We start from the raw sequence: 10,537 nt of genomic DNA on the forward strand, positions 1-10,537 counted from the left end.
GGGAGGAGGATGCAGTGCTCAGTCTCTCCTCTGCGGTGAGCCAGGGAGAGAACAATCCTCTGGGAGAGAACTAGGGGCATGTGTGGTTGAGGAGGCATGTGTGTTGACCGGGATGGTGGAGAGAAGGGAGAGTAGGGGTTTCGGAAAGTGCCCGCGCACCCCAGGGACGCTGCCTGAACTCTGTGGGGCAGATGTATAAATATGTTAATTGTGTCATTCTGTGTCCAGTTGTGGGAGATTTTGTGCAGTGTTAATGCCGACCATCAGGGAGGGCTGTATGGTCAGAAGTGACCTGCCTGCTATTTTGGCCATGTCAGCAGTGCTGTTCTCCTCTGCTGCTGTTGTTCAATAAAAGAGCATTTGCTTGCAGCGCTTCGTTTTCCATGTCTTACTCTGTGACGATGCCACCATATTTAGGGGAATTTTGTTACGTCTACATTTTAGTCTTTTACATGTAGTTATAAATTCCTTTTTTCTTTCCAAAAAAAAAAGAAGGGAACGATAGGGCATGACCATAGGTGCCTGAGCAATGAAGCAAGTGGAACATGTGCACCCCCCACTTTTATTATTCAAACAAAAAGTTGGCTTCCAGTGGAACGAACTCTGTGAGCGAGTTTACAAGTGTAACTTTTTTTCATGTTTTTTCAGCCTCCCAGAAAAACAAAACCAGCCAGCCATAAGAGAAAAAATATTGCCTGTTTTTTCGCTGTTAATCTCACAGAATTAACATTCACTTGAATATAGATTTAGGCTATTTGACCTGCTGATTAAGGTGGCGCATGCATACACATTCGCTCCCACACTTTTTATTCAAACCAAAAATTGACATTGATTTGTCCTAAAATTCAGTGAGAATAACTTACAAAAACATATGTTTACATTATAAATGGGTTAATTTTGTTGAAACAGTTATAACATCAGCAACTGTTATGACTGTAAACAATTTGAGCACATCTTGCAGTTAGAAGCAAATGCTATCATCTTGCAGATGTCATTCTAGTGACTTTGCTAGCAAGATACACTAGCTAGCTAATCAGTTTAATGCAGTGTTAGTTCTTAGCTATTGTTAAATGGTTAGCTAATATAGTTTTAGTTAGAATTTCATAAGTCCTCAACTCAACTTCGAAAAGCTTCTTGGTCAGATCAGGATTGTGTGGGCATTTCAGACCACACAATGATTGACAAAGTGTAGCCATGGCAACAAAAGTAATCAAATCAAAGCAGTGGGATTTTTTCATTTTTTCCTTACTTTTATTTTCTGGCAGAGTCAGATTTTGAATCTGTGTAGATATTGGATTATTTCTTACATTCAAGTTACGCGGTAACCACTAAGGTTAGTGTTACCCTTTGTAACATTGTGTGGGGCGTGGCTCTGACAAGGGACAGCTGAGGCGACGTACTGTATGCTCTAATTCTGATTGGTTTGAGGAATCAGACTCTTTCCAAATACCGCCCAACTCAAATCCAACCAAGGAAACACAAAGACGCAAAAATTTCTCTGGAAAAATCTCCCAATATTATTCTTTATTTGGCAGTCAACAGTACATTCATGTAAGAACCTACAGGTAAATGCATAAATAAATGAATGAAATAAGCTGATAGCCTCTTTAAAAGGAAAGCTCAGATAATGACAGAACTCTCATTCAGAGATGAAGTAGTTTTAATGGCCATCTCTTTTGGATTGACTATAGTGTTACAGTGAGTAGGCCTAATTATTAAGTGCAGTGAAGTTAATTATTGTTCACATGAACATCATTTGAACTCGGTCTTGTCTTGGTCTCAACATCATTTGGATTTGGTCTTGACTCGGGATGAGGTGGACTTGGAAATGTCAGTTTCAACATCTTTTGGTCTTGTTTCAGTCTTGACATCATTTGGACTCGGTCTTGTCTCTGTCTCAGCATCATGTCCATCATAAAATAGCCAAATCAAGGAATTGTTTTATTCTCTACGGAAAGGCACAGTATATACACTATATTGCTCTCAGGAGCTCAGTGAATTCCAGCGTGGTACCATGATAGGATGCCACCTGTGCAACAAGTCCAGTAGTGAAATTTCCTTGTGACTAAATATTCCCCAGTCAACTGTCAGTGGTATTATAACAAAGTGGATTGGGAACAACAGCAACTTAGCCACGAAGTGGTAGGCCACGTAAAATGACAGAGTGGGGTCAGCGGATGCTGAGGCGCATAGTGCACAGAGGTCGCCAACTTTCTGCAGAGTCAATCGCTACAGACCTCCAAACTTCATGTGGCCTTCAGATTAGCTCAAGACAAGTGTGTAGAGAGCTTCATGGAATGGGTTACCATGGCTGAGCAGCTGCATCCAAGCCTTACATCACCAAGCGCAATGCAAAGCATCGAATGCAGTGGTGTAAAGCGCCGCCACTGGACTTTAGAGCAGTGGAGACGTGTTCTCTGGAGTGACCAATCACGCTTCTCCGTCTGGCAATTCAATGGACGAGTGGAGAGCAGAGACTGTGAGCCAGGCCTTCTCGTCCAACATCAGTGTCTGACCTCACAAATGCACTTCTGGAAGAATGGTCAAAAATTCCCATAAACACACTCCTGAACCTTGTGGAAGGCCTTCCCAGAAGAGTTGAAGTTGTTATAGCTGCAAAGGGTGGGCCAACATCATATTAAACCCTATGGATGAGCAAATACTTTTGGCAATATAGTGTACATATATATATATATATATATATATATATATGTATGTGTGTGTGTGTGTATATATATATATATATATATATATATATATATATATATATATTGTAGTCACAGTGAGAATTTGCTGAAACTTATTCTAGTTTTAATCTGTCTGAAGGTTGATTCATTCACAAAGTGGCCTTCCAGGTGTTGCTGCATCACTGCTGTGATTTATGTTTCCTGGTTTCAAGACAGTTTTGGTGGTAGGATTTGTCAAATCAAGCGGAATCTGCTTAAGTCATGTTGAGAATGTCAGTGTTTGTTTATGCAGTTATGTGGTGTTTCTGCCCCAAAGAGCCTCGACACACCGTTTTCTCGTCAACAGTGACGTCACTGGGATTTGTGTGTCACGTCTCCTCTCCCATGAAGCATAAATTGTGGTGGATTAAACACAACAGTCTTATATAACAGGATGGCACCTCCAGTGAGCTAAGTCGCTGTTGCCAAAGGGTTAATTTTTGCAACCAGGCTGCACGCTGTGTTTGTTGCTTTTTAGGAGTCAGGTTGATGTCATAAGAGTGGTGACTCTCCACAGTCCTCTTGGAATGTTCTGGAACATCAGATTCATAGCTCCTCATTCCTGACCTGTGTGGACCCCTGGAGTCCATGTGCCCTCTTTTGCTCTGTGGGACAATGTGAATTAGCTGTTAGACCTTAAACACTGTCAGCTTTGTGTTCAAGAGGCATCACAAACAAGTATATGGGTACTTATGTGGCCTGGAAGTTTGGCCTAGGATACATGCATAGATAATGTGAGGGAGATGCAAAAAATATTTGCTTTTATTCGCTTTTTATAGCTATTAAAAAGTCCATTAACATAACTATATTTTGTAATACACTTATGCTAGCACAAAAACATTTGCTAGCAAAAACACCATTTTATAGTCCCCTGCATCTTCACAGATTTCGATTATTAAAATTCTCATATCGTACATTTCCCCTACTGTCCATGTATTATATACTAATTTGAATATGAGTGGTATATAACATAATATTCCTATAATTTATACATGAAAAGAGTCATAATTAAGTGTTACTTTACCAGTTTCCAACTTCTCTTTATACTTCAGAATTGAACAGGCTGCTGTTCTTGTTACTGTACAGTTATCTGCAAAATTTTGGCACCCTTGGTTACAAATGTTAAAGAACATTGTTGTTGTTGATTAGTTTGACAAATAAAACAGTAATTATGGCATGAGCAAAAGTTTAGACACCCTTCTAAGTCAGTACTTAGCAACAACCCCTTTGGCACACATCACTCGACCTCAAAGCGTAACAGCCCCACTCCTATGCTTAACAGTTTACACAGTGTTCCTTTCATCAAATACTGCTCTTTTTCCTCCAGACATACAAATTGGTGATTGTGGTTAAAGAGTTCCATTGTTACTTCATCTGTTCACAGCACCTGTTTCCGAAATGCCTCTAGCCTATTTAAATATTGTTACATTACATACTTCAGATGTTGACTTCATGAAGTCACAGGTAAGGTTTCCTACTGATGACTCTTCCATGCAAATCATGTTGGTGCAAGCAACACTGCATACAGAACGGTGCATCACTGCTTCTATGTCTGCTAAACCTTCCTGCTGATGCTTTGCTGTTTTACTTTGCCTTTCTGGCCAGTATATGAGCATTTTTATTTGAGAGTTTTTCAGATCTCACCTTTACTCCACAGTTCCCCTTAACTGCCATCTCTTAATTTCATCAGTGGAAATTGCGAGCTGGAAGCTATTTTGATATCTTTATATAGCCTTCCTCTTCTTTGTAGGCTTCATTTTTAGATCCTCAGACAGCTGTTTAGAAGAGTCCATGGCATTTGAGTGTTTGTGAGGTTTAAAGTGTGAGACAAAGTAGACAAACTTTTGGACAAGCCATAATCACATTTTTTCTTTTTTTGAAGCTTTCACAATGCTATACTACATCATACTACATCAAACCTTTTTGTTTAAAAAAGAATAATTTGGTTTTCCATGATATGAGCCATTTAATAAAAAGCTTGAAAGCTGTAAAAACAAATTAAGTAACTTTTGATATGTCTTAGGTAATAAACGGTGCTGTAGATGATTCTACAGTGACTTGAGAAAGCTGTACATCATCAAGAAAGAAGTTTTAATAAAGTTAATATTTAGATTCCCTTATATTTCTAAGGTGGCAATCAAGTTTAAAGGCAGATAACAAAAAAGGTGTTTAAATGGATAACTACAGCGCATTATTTTCCATATTAACTTATTATTGTTCCAAAATACTTAGAATATTAAATAAAAAAATGTATAACTACCCTACATTATTTAAGTTATTACTGTATATAAAAACATTATGCTGTTAAATGTATATGGAATTCAATAATTGACTCCAAATTTTTGAACTAATATTCAGGGGTTTAGTCAGAGTTTGTTTCTAAATAAAAGCAAAACTATTTCCCAGAATATTTAGAAAGTTGTGAGTGTGTCTTAAGGTGTCCCCGTTTGTGCAGCTGGGAGTGATGGGGGAGTTACGTAGGCCACCTTTCCTAAGGCTAGAGGGGTGTGTAACTATCGTCATAGCCGGGCAGTGTGCGTCCATGGACTGGATTGGCTCTCTGCAGAGGCGAGCCCACCATGGCGGTGGTCTGTAGGAACTCTGCAGGTGTCTCCCCCCCTGCTCTCCCACAGCAGGCTTTACCCCTGCGTCATAGACGGCAGCACACAGCTGCATGGGGCTTCAGTTCTGTATAGACGACGAGCTTTGTCTCACCAGGGTGTCCTTTCTGAGTCACTGCCAAGTCTATCTTTCGAATAGAGGCTGCAGAGCTTCACCTAAATCATGGAAAGGTTAGGGCTTAAAGTAACATCCTCCACTGTGACCTGAGTGTAACGACACATGACAACTTCCTTAAGGAAATAACTTCTCTTTAAGCTTCAGTGGCCTGACGGGATGTAGGCCACTGACTGCAGAGTTGCTAACTTTTCTAGAAAATGCACTTATGAGACTAGTTGAAGAGCTTACTGTTTACCTGAGGCCTAAGGCGTGAATAAACATAAATTAATCAACAGATTGCTTTGCAAATCAAACTGAGAAATAATTAGATGGACAACCAAAGAGGTTAAAGACCACACCAGTAATCGGACATCGATTGACAAGTAACCAGATGACCAGGTTTCTGCAGACTGTGACATACACCGATCAAGCATAACATTATGACCACCTCCTTGTTTCTACGCTCATTGTCCATTTTATCAGCTCCACTTACCATATAGGTGCACTTTGTAGTTCTACAATTACAGACTGGAGTCCATCTGTTTCTCTGCATACTTTGTTAGCCCCCTTTTACCCTGTTCTTCAGTGGTCAGGACCCCCATGGACCCTCACAGAGCAGGTACTATTTGGGTGGTGGATCATTCTCAGCACTGCAGTAACACTGATGTAATGGTGGTGTGTTAGTGTGTGTTGTGCTGGTCTGAGTGGATCGGACACAGCAGTGCTGCTGGAGTTTTTAAGTGAGTGTCCACTCACTGTCCACTCTAGTAGACACTTCTACCTTGTCAGTCCACCTTTTAGATGTAAAGTCAGAGCCGATAGTTTGTGTTGGTCATCATCTAGTCCTTCATCAGTGGTCACAGGATGCTGGATATTTTTGTTTGGTGGACTATTCTCAATCCAGCAGTGACACTGAGGTGTTTAAAAACTCCAGCAGCACTGCTGTGTCTGATCCACTCAGACCAGCACAACACACAGATGGACTACAGTCTGTAATTGTAGAACTACAAAGTGCACCTATATATAGAGCTCACTTTCTCACATTTGGCAGTCTAAAAGTTTCTCCGCAAGGGGAGCTGTTACCACACAAGTCACTTTTCTTTGCATCATTTAAATAGAAGGAACAGCCATAAAGTCACAACAGCAGTGGCTCACAAATGTACATGTTTGTAGTAAGACATTCTCGTACTAATTATTTTTATTATATCCCAGGTCTGCTATATAGCATGTCGCCAAACCTTGTATATATGACATGGGAACTTTACAGAAAGACGTAAAAAAACATTCTTAATGTTAATATATGTTAACACAAAATTACACAGTACTTTTGGATTGTTTCTGTTGGTCCATTTGTCTACGCAATGTAAGGGCAGCTGCCTTTTTTTTTCAGGAAAAAAAGCTGCGTAGTACGTTTCTGACAAACAGCTACAAGATAAAGGTATTTGTGTTTTCTTTTCAAAAGTCAGTATGTAAACAAGTTGCAGTAAACCAGAGGGATGCTTTCCATGCTGCTGCACGTGCCCAGCCATCAAAACACACTCAGTCATGAAACATACCGCAGGCTCTATCTACGAAAACATTCAGAGTCTTGATAAGAGCCAGGTTGCTTATTGGTCTGTAGCTGGTGCCCACATTGTTCAGGTGCAAGCGCCATTTGCACAGCTGTGTGTGCAGAAGAAAGGCCAGGTCTCCGAGATCTGCAGGACAGCTTGGAGTCCTCAGGTCCGCTTTGAATCAGAACCCGTGTGAGCTCACGTGAGGCCCAGAACATCAATATTGTCATACTGACAGCTTCCAAGAGATTAACCATTGCTGGGTATGGAAAGTTACCTAAGAAAGCCGGGCATTGACACAGGCCTTTGAATATTTTAAAATTAAACCTAAAATACAACAAAATGACAAATGATTGCACGTTTTATTTGGTGGTGTTGAAATAGACCCCCTTTTTCCACATAGGTCTTGGTACGTTTTCTATTGAACTCATATACAATTGACCCAAAACCCACTTTGTTGCGTCTGAAAATGGACACTTGCATCTCTTGCACTGTGCAGCATTTTTGTGCATGCTTTTTGTCCACTTCCGTTTCTTTTGTTTCAGTGTAAACCGCATTCTTTCCTTAGAAAGAAGTCATTCTTACACTTCGTCTAACACCCCCTGTAATGACAAAGTCTGGTTTGCTGTTTACAAAGTCCAGTTTTGCAAGTCTCCACCTGATCATACAGTGTTTATAACGAGCCTGTTTCATAACAGCATGTGGTGAAACTCTGGAGCTGACCACTTTCAGCATTGTCACGTTGGGGATCCATTCCCCACCTTTGTAGCAGCTGAGCTAACACTGGCACAAGGCCGCCAATGTCCTTGAAATGTGTGCTGGGTTACTAGGTTCGAAAATCACTTTAGACATCTCTTGGAAGTTGTGACATAATGACTGAACATTATAATGCTATACATTGTATAGATTTAGAAGAATAAGGCAAAACTGTCTTTGTAAATAGAAAACAAAGGGACGATTGTAGTAATTTGCATTCAATACGCTTAAACTGCATGTGCAAAAAGAGAACTGTTTCCACTTTCTTTCAGATGACTGGCTTTTGCTCTGTTGTTCCTAAATATGGAACACATGAATTCAGCAATAAAGGTATCAAATGGGACAGCTGGCTTAAGTAGATGTGTTTAGAAGTACCTTACTAATTTTCAGAACCTTGCTAATTTCTTAGCTTGGGTTTCCTTAAAAAGTCTTTAGAGAAAGTTTGCAGGGCTTATAAAGATGCTTAAAATATTAGGCAGAGCTCCAAAAGTCAGCATGTACATTTACACAGTTAACCTAAGATTAAATACTTTTCCCTTATGATTTCTCTGATTCATAGTCGCTCTGCATCTGTAAAACAGCTTGTCACAAAACCAATTTTCAACATTTGAGAAACCATTTTTCATAGAGAACAATATTTTTAAGAGCTTTAACTTAGGAATTTGTATAAAATAGATTCACATACACTTTTTATATCATTAACATTATACTGCATTTAAAATACAAAGTATGTATTTTATTTTAAAAAATCAATTGTCACAGAGATTTTGGTCGCTGGTCTTATCAGCACTCTTATGTTACATTTTAACACAGTATTTTCAGCTCTATTAAACTGCTTCTTTGGGTCGAGGCTCATTAGAGAGGAAGCATCTCAAGGCATGAGAAGGCGAGTCACTCGCTCACTGTATTTCATTCATTTATTGATAATTTTGTTCATCAGGCAGCTCATAACTTCTATGTGTCACTGGTGTTATGTGCTTTAATGGCTGAGTTATTTATTTTTTTTTAAATAATGCCGTATATCTTTTTTATTACTGATTTTAAATAGTTACACAAGGTCACCTGACGGCCAAAGAGTCAGCCAATTTACAGAATCCTCAGTTTTAACCAGAATGTCACTGGAGTCACCGTCACTTGGGTTATACCACATTCATACAACACCACTAACTGTAAAATATGTTTATATCCTTTTAGCATATATGATAATAGGAGATGTTAACAGACATATTAAGATGATTTCGTTTTTTGGATGAAAGAAACTGATTTTTAAAAAATGTATCAACCTGAATTCCCACTCCAAATGGAGATTGACCCATCTAAGAAAATTCTGGGGACAATTATGATTTATACATACTAATTCATACATCTTTTCTCACCCATGATGTATAATTTCAGACCTTTTGAGAGGTTCAGATTCCATTAACCACTAGATGTCAGCATTAACTACATTCTAAATCAACAGCTTGAACCAGTTTGCTACTGGGCATGTAAGTACAAGCGGCAAGAAGCAGCACTGTCCCCCCACAACTCTACTGATTAGAAATAAAATGCTTGGACCGAGCACGTAAGAGTGCAGTGAGGGGTCTTAGCATTACTGGATACTGTCTCAAAGCCAGCTGTACCTAAAATGACAATACCTGGACATTTTAAGCACAGATATCGCAGAACTTATAGTCCTGTAATATGCGTGCAGTTGAACATTAAAGTGCCCTTGATCTTGTTTGTGCGAATGCTCCTTGACCTTTGGAGTTAATTTGACATACTTGAACACCTCCAGCGTCGCTACGGCAAAGCCAACTTTCTTTGCACTTCTATTCCATTTCAACATCTAAATGGACTGTGAAACTCCAAGAAGTAAATTAGTGGGTTTGTTAATGATGAACATCTGTGTTGGACATTTCATTTGGCCTATTACAATACCAAATAAAAAAGATCAAAGGTTGAGACCTGCAGGCCCGCGGGACAATCGGAACAAACACGTGCAGTTTTAATGATGCTGCGGACCTGACCGAGACTCCCATGAAGGGCTCGGGAAATGCATAAAGATAGATGAAGCCGTATGAACATACCTCCATCTATACTGGGCAAGAAAGACATTCATGGGCTGGACAACTGTTCTGTGGTCACTCCAAATTCCATTCTGACAGCAAGGGCCCTTTGAGCGCTCTTGAGTGCTACTTCACCATAGACCTACAGCAATGTGGGTTTGGCCAAAGGGTTTTCTTTTGCTTTCTTTTCTCCCTTTTTAAAGGCAAGCGGTTCACGGCAGTTATTCTAGACAAATTATCGACACTGAGAAATCCTTCAACTCAGATGTCCTCTGAGGGGGAGCCTTTAACCCTTTGCGCGCCTTCGAGAGCTGCCACCACTTCACCCCCACCCCACGAGCACTGCACGCTTATAAGGCACTGTTAGATGCATCAGGCAATATTCTTAGGATACTTGGGCTTTGCTTATTATTTCCACAGCAAATGTAAAGTGACAGAAGTAGAGAATACTTGTTAGCATGTGGCTAACTAAGTTTGCTATGAGTTAACGTCATTCTCTGACCAGTAATCCTCTCTCTCTCTCTATGTCTAGCCCCTCTTCTCACTCTGTTTTTCCTCTTTCTTTCCCTTTACTCTTGTCCCTCCCTCCCTCTCTGTCTGTCTCTCACTCCTCTCTCTCCCTCTCTCTGTGAATGGGGCTTGGGAGGTGGGCTGAGTGATTGGGGGGGAGTTGTTGTAGGCTGGCTGAAGCTTGCTTTTCAGCCACTGTCTCTGTGCCTCCAGCCAGCTGTGCAGG

The sequence above is a fragment of the Colossoma macropomum genome, unplaced genomic scaffold (assembly GCF_904425465.1).
Source record: "Colossoma macropomum unplaced genomic scaffold, Colossoma_macropomum, whole genome shotgun sequence".
Taxonomy (NCBI): domain Eukaryota; kingdom Metazoa; phylum Chordata; class Actinopteri; order Characiformes; family Serrasalmidae; genus Colossoma; species Colossoma macropomum.